The sequence below is a fragment of the Bison bison genome, unplaced genomic scaffold (genome assembly GCF_000754665.1).
Source record: "Bison bison bison isolate TAMUID 2011002044 unplaced genomic scaffold, Bison_UMD1.0 scf7180017864302, whole genome shotgun sequence".
Taxonomy (NCBI): domain Eukaryota; kingdom Metazoa; phylum Chordata; class Mammalia; order Artiodactyla; family Bovidae; genus Bison; species Bison bison.
Window position 1 is genome coordinate 6,432,090 of NW_011494874.1, and position 8,889 is coordinate 6,440,978.

The window sequence follows — 8,889 nt, forward strand, 5'->3', positions numbered from 1 at the left end:
AGGAGCTGGGCTGGGTGGTGGGTTGTTTTTCTTCAGGGGTAGATAAAAGGCAGCTTGTGGCCTGGCTCTGCGGTGCCCACTGACCCGTCTCCTGGACACCCTCTGGCACATAGCAAAACCCTGTCCAGCACCAGACAATGAGTAGGTCAGACCCAGGGAGATGGGTACCAAATCCACCAAATCCATGGTGCCCGAGTAAGGTACCCCCAAACCCATAGCCCAAACCGATCTGGAGATAAGGAAACCAAAGCACAGCGATGACAGTTACGCAGACCTGGGTCTCAGCAGCAGCTCCTCTGCAGTTCATCCTTGGCTTTTCCTCCCCAGGATGTCAGTCGATGCCACATGTTTCCAAATGAAATCATAAACAAATATCCAAAATGTGAACCATAACAAACAGCAGAGCCATTCTGCTTGGAAGTGAAGCTGGGCAGATTGTTCAGGGCTCCAAAGTATCCCTTGCTCTCTGTTGCCCTGGTCTGTGGGGTCCTTGAGTGACCTCCACCAATAACCCACGTGTGAGCATGTGAACACACATGCATGTGCCCACGTATGCACACAGCCGCAGGCACACTGTCACACGTATGTAAGTGAGACGAAAGGGGCTCATGGAATTTAATGGGTCCTCCAAGAGATTTATGATTCTCCCCAAATGAACAAACATCAAACCTTCAATAAAAATGTAATGTTGATCCTGCTGTAGACGTCCTAGTCACTCCTCTGACAAATGGACTTATCCACTGATATCCGGACTTAATAAAAACCACAGCTCCTGGGAATATACAGTCAGTACCAATTTATTTTTTTAATTAAACTTTTTTATTTAGAGATCATTGTACATTCACACGCAGCGGTAAGAAGTAACTCAGAGAAATCCAGTGTACCCTCTACATGGCTTTGCCCCCAGGGACTGTGTTTTATGTCACTAGAAGATGGGCCAAACCATAATCAGGAAATTGATACAATCTATCCATCACATCCTTGTTTCTCCAGTTTTTCTCATTTGTATGTGTATGTACATGTGTGTGTGTCCAACAGTTTTTGTTTTTTTTTTTTAATGAAATGTTCCTCAAAGGAGCAAAAGCCAAGTAGAAAACTTCTACCTCTGAGGGAGAGAAGAGATAAAAGGTGGAAGGGCTGACCTGTGTTGTTCTGAACACGTTGGATCTAAAGCCAGCCTTGACCCCGACTGCAGCGGGGACTGAGCTGTGAGCGCATCTGTAGGGACAGCTTCAAGGCTCTGCCCGGGGGTGCGAGCTGCTCGGTGGGCAAGCGGGTGCCTTACTCACCGAGAACTCAGATCCTGCCACCCCGTTTTATAGATGAGAACTATCGCCCTGGGTGTTGCTGGGAGGCAAATGGCGAGAAAGTGCCGGGAGAGAGTGGCCTTCATCTCCCCAACCCATGGTCGTATAAACGGTGGTTGTTGTGATTCCAGAGACTTCCCTCCATCAGACAGCAAGAACAGACATGCAAATGATACTGGGCAGTGCTGCCTTTGGGGGAAATTCTTCACTCGGCATTTTGGGCTTAAATCCCAACAACCTACAGGGTCTTCTTATTCCCCTAAACTATTCCCAGCCCTTCAGACGCACAGACCCAGGGACCTTCATCACAGAATCTACTCTTCTGCTCCCTGGGTCACTAGATCAAGCCCCACCACTTCATCTCCTGGCTGGGACACTGAAGCCCCAAGAACAGATGGGGAACCCTGCAGCCACCCCCAAAATTGAAGCCAAATGTATCTATGACATACAGGATACAGCGCCACGGCCTCCAGCCATGCACGTGGTCAGAGGATGGTTTGTACAAGAAATAACCTCTCTGAGCCCAGCTTTGCCATCTACATCAGAGCTTAGCAAACCACATAATTAAAAAGACAGAGAGTAATATTTTAGCCTCTGTGGGTCATATGGTCTCTGTCCCAGCTACTCCACTCTGTGTTGTACTTTGAAATCAGCCATAAATAATACGTCAAAACTGGGAGTGGCCTGTGCTTCAGTTCAGTTCAGTTCAGTCGCTCAGTTGTGTCCAACTGTTTGTGACCCCATGGACTGCAGCACGCCAGGCCTCCCTGTCCATCACCAACTCCTAGAGCTTACTCAAACTCATATCCATTGAGTCGGTGATGCCATCCAACCATCTCATCCTCTGTCATCCCCTTCTCCTCCCACCTTCAATCTTTCCCAGCATCCGGATCTTTTCAAATGAGTCAGCTCTTTGCATCAGATGGCCAAAGTATTGGAGTTTCAGCTTCAACATCAGTCCTTCCAATGAATATTCAGGGCTGATTTCCTTTAGGATGGACTGGTTGGATCTCCTTGCAGACCAAGGGACTCTCAAGAGTCTTCTCCAGCACCACAGTTCAAAAGCATCAATTCTTCGGTGCTCAGCTTTCTTTACAGTCCAACTCTCACATCCATACATGACTACTGGAAAAACCATAGCCTTGACTAGACGGACCTTTGTTGACAAAGTAATGTCTCTGCTTTTGAATATGCTGTCTGGGTTGGTCATAACTTTTCTTCCAAGGAATAAGCTTATTTTTATTTCATGGCTGCAGTCACCATCTACAAGTAAACTTTAATTTACAAAAGCAGGTAGGAGGCAAGATTCCTCTGAGGACCTGTCGTTTGGCCATTGTTGATCAGTGGCCAAATTGACCAGTAAATTCATAGTTCCCTCCCAGGGCTGTGATGATGCAAACAGAGGTGTTGAACTTGGAATTCTCTAGAAGAACAATGAACTCATAACTGGTGCTCAAGACACACTGGGTATTATGCTTTTTTACATGGTGGTTCAGATGGTAAAGAATCTACTTGCAATGAGGAGACCCCGGTTCAGTCTCTGAGTCAGGAAAGATCCCCTGGAGAAGGGAATGGCTACCCAATACAGTATTCTCGTCTGGAGAATCCCATGGACAGAGGAGCCTGGCAGGCTACAGTCCACAGGGTCACAAAGAGTTAGACATGGCAGAGTGATGGACATGGCAGAGTGACTAACACACACACATTCACATACACACATCGTATTCAGACACATATAAGATGGTTCAATCCTAGCCTGAGGCAGTACTTGAACGATGCTCAGAGAAGGCTAAAGTATCCATCTTGATGCCGTCAGCAGAGACTTATGCTTTGGAAACAGGAATTCAGATCTTTTGGTAGATCTTGTGTTTAGGTTTCAAAGGGGCTCTTGACTCAGCAAAGGTAAAAACACATTTAGTTCTTGCCTGTTACTTAGCAATATTGTATCTGGAGGCCTAAAGACAGCTCCAGCTTACCAGAAGCAAGCTCACCCCCCTCCGACCCTGCAAATCCAGACTCAGGCAGCAGCCAGAACAGGCCAGGCCTCAGAGGGCTACAGGGAGACCCGCACTTAGAGATGTGACCACTTAGCTGAGACATCAACAGAGATCAGAAGGATTCAGACATGGCACATGGCCAGGAGCAGAGGTAATGGCAGGTGCAAAGGGCCCAGAGCATGATACCAGCACATCTGAGACAAGGAGAAAAAGCCCAACCAAGGTACACTGTGAGCACTCCTCGCTCCAGCTGGGTCTCAGACCAAGGCAAGGCAGAGAAGGCTTCATGGAGCAGGTGACTTGAGTGTTGAAAGATGCATAGTAATTTTTCAGAAGGAAAAGCATCTCAAGAGAGGAGCAGAGAATTCAAAAATACAGACACCCAGGAGAGGGTGGGTGTCATATAGAATTTCAATTATAGGAGAAATTTTAAGTGGGTGAATAAAATATGGCTGGAGAGCTCACAGAAGGGATTGTACCTCATCTTCCTTTATGGAATTCAAGAGTCCGTCATGCAGGGGACCTGCAGGTGCCAGGAAGAAAAGCACCCTTCTGTGGCAGAACAAGCCTCGTTCTGCTGTGATTGTTCACAGGCCCTTGGTTTCTTCACCGCAAAGACCAATGTTTTGGAGAAAGATGTCTCTGAGATTATGTCTGGTCACAGCTTCGTGGAGGTACCAGAACTGTTTGCTGAGTGAGTCAATAAACATATGAACAAGGATAAAAAGGCTCTACCTGGAAATCTCATTTTCTGTCACTAGATGTCAAAGCAAAACAAAAACACAAAAAATCCCCAAACCCCAAGACAGCAACTTTGGTTTAACAATAAAACATGAGTTGTCCGGCCTTCCTTGGACAACTCCAAGGAAGGAGTTGAAGAAGAAAGAAGAAAATCTTTTGCACTCTCCCGTCTGTATTTGCATCAAGGTGTCCGGAGGGCTTGGCACTCTCTACCCTGATTGGGGTCTCATTCCCAAGAAATCTTCCAACTCTGAACACACCAGCAGGTTCTTCCCTGAAGAGAACGTGGTATCCAGCTGAAGAGGTCGCCTCAGCTTTCTCCTTTAAGATACATTGATCCTGTTCACTTCCTTCTGTATCTCTTGTCATAAACTGGGCTCACCTCTCTCTCAACTCATTTCTGAGCCAGAAGTCCCGTTAGTTCAAGTTCACAACTCTGCGGAAACATGTGGATCTCGGCCGCTACCTCAGAGATACTGTGTTAGCTGCTCAGTCATGTCCGACTCTTTGAAACCCCACGGACTGCGTAGCCTGCCAGGCTCCTCTGTCCATTGAGTTCTCCAGGCAAGAATACTGGAGTGGGTTGCCATTTCCTTCCCCAGGGGATCCAGCCGATCCAGGGGTTGAACCCAGGTCTCCTGTGTAGAGGTGATGGTGTGGCTCCAGCACCACTCCTTAAGGATGAACAGCCTAGATTTGTACGGAAAACTTTGGGGACCATCAGATGTGGGCATTTCGCTTCCATGTGAAACCAGATTCTTCCTTGGGCACTTCCAACAAGCTGTCTTCTGCCATGAGCACCCAAGAGTCGATGTCCCAGCTGTGCCCCAGAGATGAACAAACAATCGTCAGTTGAAGGGGGTGATCATGCCTTTTCCTATTAGGAATCTCTGCATGTTCTCCTTCAGAGCTACCCAGTACTGGACATGAAAAGCTAGTCTGGGAATAAGGCTTTCTTCATGGGTTCCAAACAGTTCCCATCAGGGCAAACTATTCTAAGGCCAGAGCAATCCAGCAATCTCACTCCTGGTCATATATCTGGAGAAAACCATAATCCAGAAAGATACACGTACTCCAGTGTTCACTGCAGCACTATTTACAATAGCCAAGACACATAAATGTTCATCGACAGAGGAATAGATACAGAAGATGTGGTACATACAGATACAATGGAATATTATTCAGCTATTTTAAAAGAATAATGCCATTTTCAGCCACATGGGTGGACCTAGAGACTATCATACTAAGTGAGAGAAAGACAAATATATGGCATCACTTATATATGGAATCTAATTAAAATGCTATAAATGAACTTATTTACAAAACAGAAATCAACTCACAGATCTTGAAACCAAACTTATGGTTATTAAAGGGGAAATGTGGCATGGGGAATGATAAATTAGGAAATTGGTATTCACACACACACTTCTTGTTGTTCAGTCGCCCAGCTGTGTCTGACTCTTTGCGACCCCACGGACTGCAGCACACCAGGCCTCCATGTCCCTCACCATCTTCCAGAGTTTGCCCAAGTTCATGTTCATTGCATCAGTGATGCCATCCATCCATCTCATCCTCTGACACCCTCTTCTCCTTCTGCCCTTGATCTTTCCCAGCATCAGAGACTTCTCTAATAAGTTGACTGTTCACATCATATGACCAAAATACTGGAGCTTCAGCTTTAGCATCAGTCCTTCCAGTAAGCATTCAGGGTTGATCTCCCTTAAGGTTGATTGGTCTGATCTCCTTGCTGTCCAAGGGACATCGTGCAGGGGGTCTTCTCCAGCACCACAGTTCAAAGACATCAATTCTTTGGCTTTCTGCCTTCTTTACGGACATACACCCTACTATATGCAAAATAGATAAACTAATAAAGACCTACTTTAGAGTACAGAGCTCTCTACTCAATATTCTGTCATAACCTATATGGGAAAAGAATCTGAAGATTATATATATATGTAAAACTGATTCACAATGTTGTACACCTAAGACTAATACAACATTGTAAATCAACTTTATGCCAATAAAAATTTTTTAAAAAATAATAGTAATGTCACAGTCATCAGGATACTTTCTATGCATCTTGAGTGGCCAAAAATCATCTCTTTCACCCTCATGTCCAGAGCTTGCCCTCAAGTCAGCAAATTCAGCAAATCTCTGTCAAGTGACCACTCTGACTCCAGCATTCTTATAGAGACAGGACAGGCATCATGGCAAACAGACGGGCATGACCCCACCTTCACGGAGAGACAGAGAGAAAAAAATAACTACCCTTGTGCGTATTCCACGAGGCTCCATTGAGTTGCTCCTCCCTTTGTTGAGCTAACAGTTACTCATTGAGCACCTCCTATATTAAGGGAGTCTGCACATTCTGGTGTGTGTGTCAAAAGAGAACCCCTTCTTGGTACAGGTGACCTTGGTCAATAGGACACCATCTCACGGGAACTGACCAGTGTGGGGTCAGGAAGGAATTCACTAGTGAGTATTAGCCCTGTTTTCAAGTCGGTCCCTACATCTGCTGACGTGTCAGTTTCTCAACTGGAAACTGCAGGGCGGGCCACTCAAGCCCTTGGGCTCTTGTGAAGGTCACAGGAGATAAGACCCAGTATGATTCCATGTGCCCTAAAGGGAGGACAGTTTGACCTGATGGCCCAGTGGCTTGGTCACTTTGAGCAGACCTGTGGTCAGGGTACCAGTCAAGACGCTTTGCCTGGAAATTCCTGCTTTTAGGATTGAAAGTGCTGAATCTTAGGACTCTGTCCTGCATAAGCCAGGACTGTTGATCCCTAGCTATCGTCATCTGGGGTCACTGGACGGACCTTAGAGGATCTCTCTCTCCTTCCTTTGGGCTTCTATCTCACTGACTTCAGACCAGCTGTGCTGGACCAGCGTGAGAAACAGGAGCACTCCATCAAATGCTGATTCTGGCGTAGAACTCCACAGATGGGGTGGGTGGTCCTGGGTTGCATGTTGAGAATTGCTGTTCCTGCTTCACCTTTTCATTCAGAATTTATCCTTTAAGAAACGCCAGGTTGCCTTCTTGGAGAACCTCGTCAGCAGCAGCTATTTTCACGGTTAGTCTTTACTCCAACAACCCCATTTCTTGCCTGGTCACATAGAGGAGAAGGGTAGAGAGGGGTCAGTGTTAGTCTTAGTGTTAGCTGCTCAGTCATGTCCGACTCTTGGCAACCCCAGAGACTGCAGACCGCAAGGCTCCTCTGTCCACGGGACTTTCCAGGCAAGAATATTGGACTGAGTGGCCTTTTCCTCCTTCAGGGGATCATCCTGACCCAGGAGTCCAACCGTGTCTCTTGCATCTCCTGCTTGGCAGGCAGATTCTTTACCACGGTGTCACCTGGGAAGCCCTTTGAAGAGGCCATCAACCCTGGAGCTGGATTTGAACCACAGTGGAGAGAAGTAGCAGGACCAGAGCCTTAGGAGTTATCTTCACTGGAGACTCATGAACACCCTGCAGCTTTGGGGCTCCCTCCAGCCAGGGATGCCCTCTCCTCTCCAGTAGCTTCAGCCTCCTCTGCCCCTTTGGAGCTGTCAGGATGTCAGCTCCCCACAGTTACTGGTGCCTGTCTCATGTTAATCTCTGAACTCTACCCACATTAGATAAACAGTCCCTTCACTGACCTCTCCCAGGTGCCCCCCAGACCTGCCATTGTTTCCAGGAGGTCCCTCATGATCCCGGTGAAGGAAGCTGTGCAGAAGCAGTGAGAAAGGTAAATGTCGGGGCAAGAGGGGCTTCCCTGGCAGTTCAATGGTTAAGGCTCTGAGTTTCCAAAGCAGGGGACATGAGTTCAATCCCTGGTCTGGGAACTAAGATCCCGCATGCCATGTATCACCACCAAAAAAATCAAATCATCTTTTAAAAAAAGTAAAGACAAGAGGGTTAGAAAAGAAATAACATAAAATGTTCATCTTTGTAGGAATGCACTGGTGGTTGTCACACCTTCTCGATAACTTGCTCTGCAATCTTTGTGTGCAAGAGGAGTCCCAATAACTTGACCTTTATGCATATGACATAATGTTAATATGCTGAATGCACAATGCACACCCATGGTGTTCTGTGCATGAAGCTGCTTACCAAACAACAGCTCATCACATATAAAAAACTGAAATAAAATATACCAGCATACGGTGGGTCTTTGCAGAGAGCCTTTTCCCCTTCTTTCCATTTTCCAATTTATTTTAAACCTCCAAACCTGATTATCTGTGAATTTTAGAAACAAAAAGTGTTAGTCACTCTGTTGCACCTAACTCTGCTACCCCATGGACTGTAGCTCCTCTGTCCATGGGATTTCCCAGGCAGGAATACTGGAGTGGGTAGCCATTCCCTTCTCCAGGGGGTCTTCAGGCCCAGAGACTAAACCTGGATCTCTTGCATTGCAGGCAAATTCTTTATCATCTGAGCCTCAAGGGAATCCATAGAAATACAAATGAAAAGCAAATTAAATATTTGCAAGAAAAGATTCTCATAGGGAGGGCTTTTTTAATGTCACTGAAACTAAATATAATAGCATTTAGTAATATCTGCAAAGATGATCTGACCTAATTCAATAATTTTGCAAATAAGAAAAGAGAGGCTCATAGAAAGGGAGAGATGAGATTGGCTTCATCCACGTGGCCACCACATGAAATAGATAAAGGTGGAATTGCCTTAGAGGCAAGGCCTCTAGACTCCTTGAGACTTGTTCAACCCAAGCATGGCAAGCTTGTTAATATTCTCATAATTCTTGCTTTTTCACCCCGTATCCCCTGGTTTTCACTCTCTTTCCTAGAACCTTATTAAACAGCTCCCCTTTGTTGGGGGTACTTAGAAGCAGTGATTGCCCATTTTC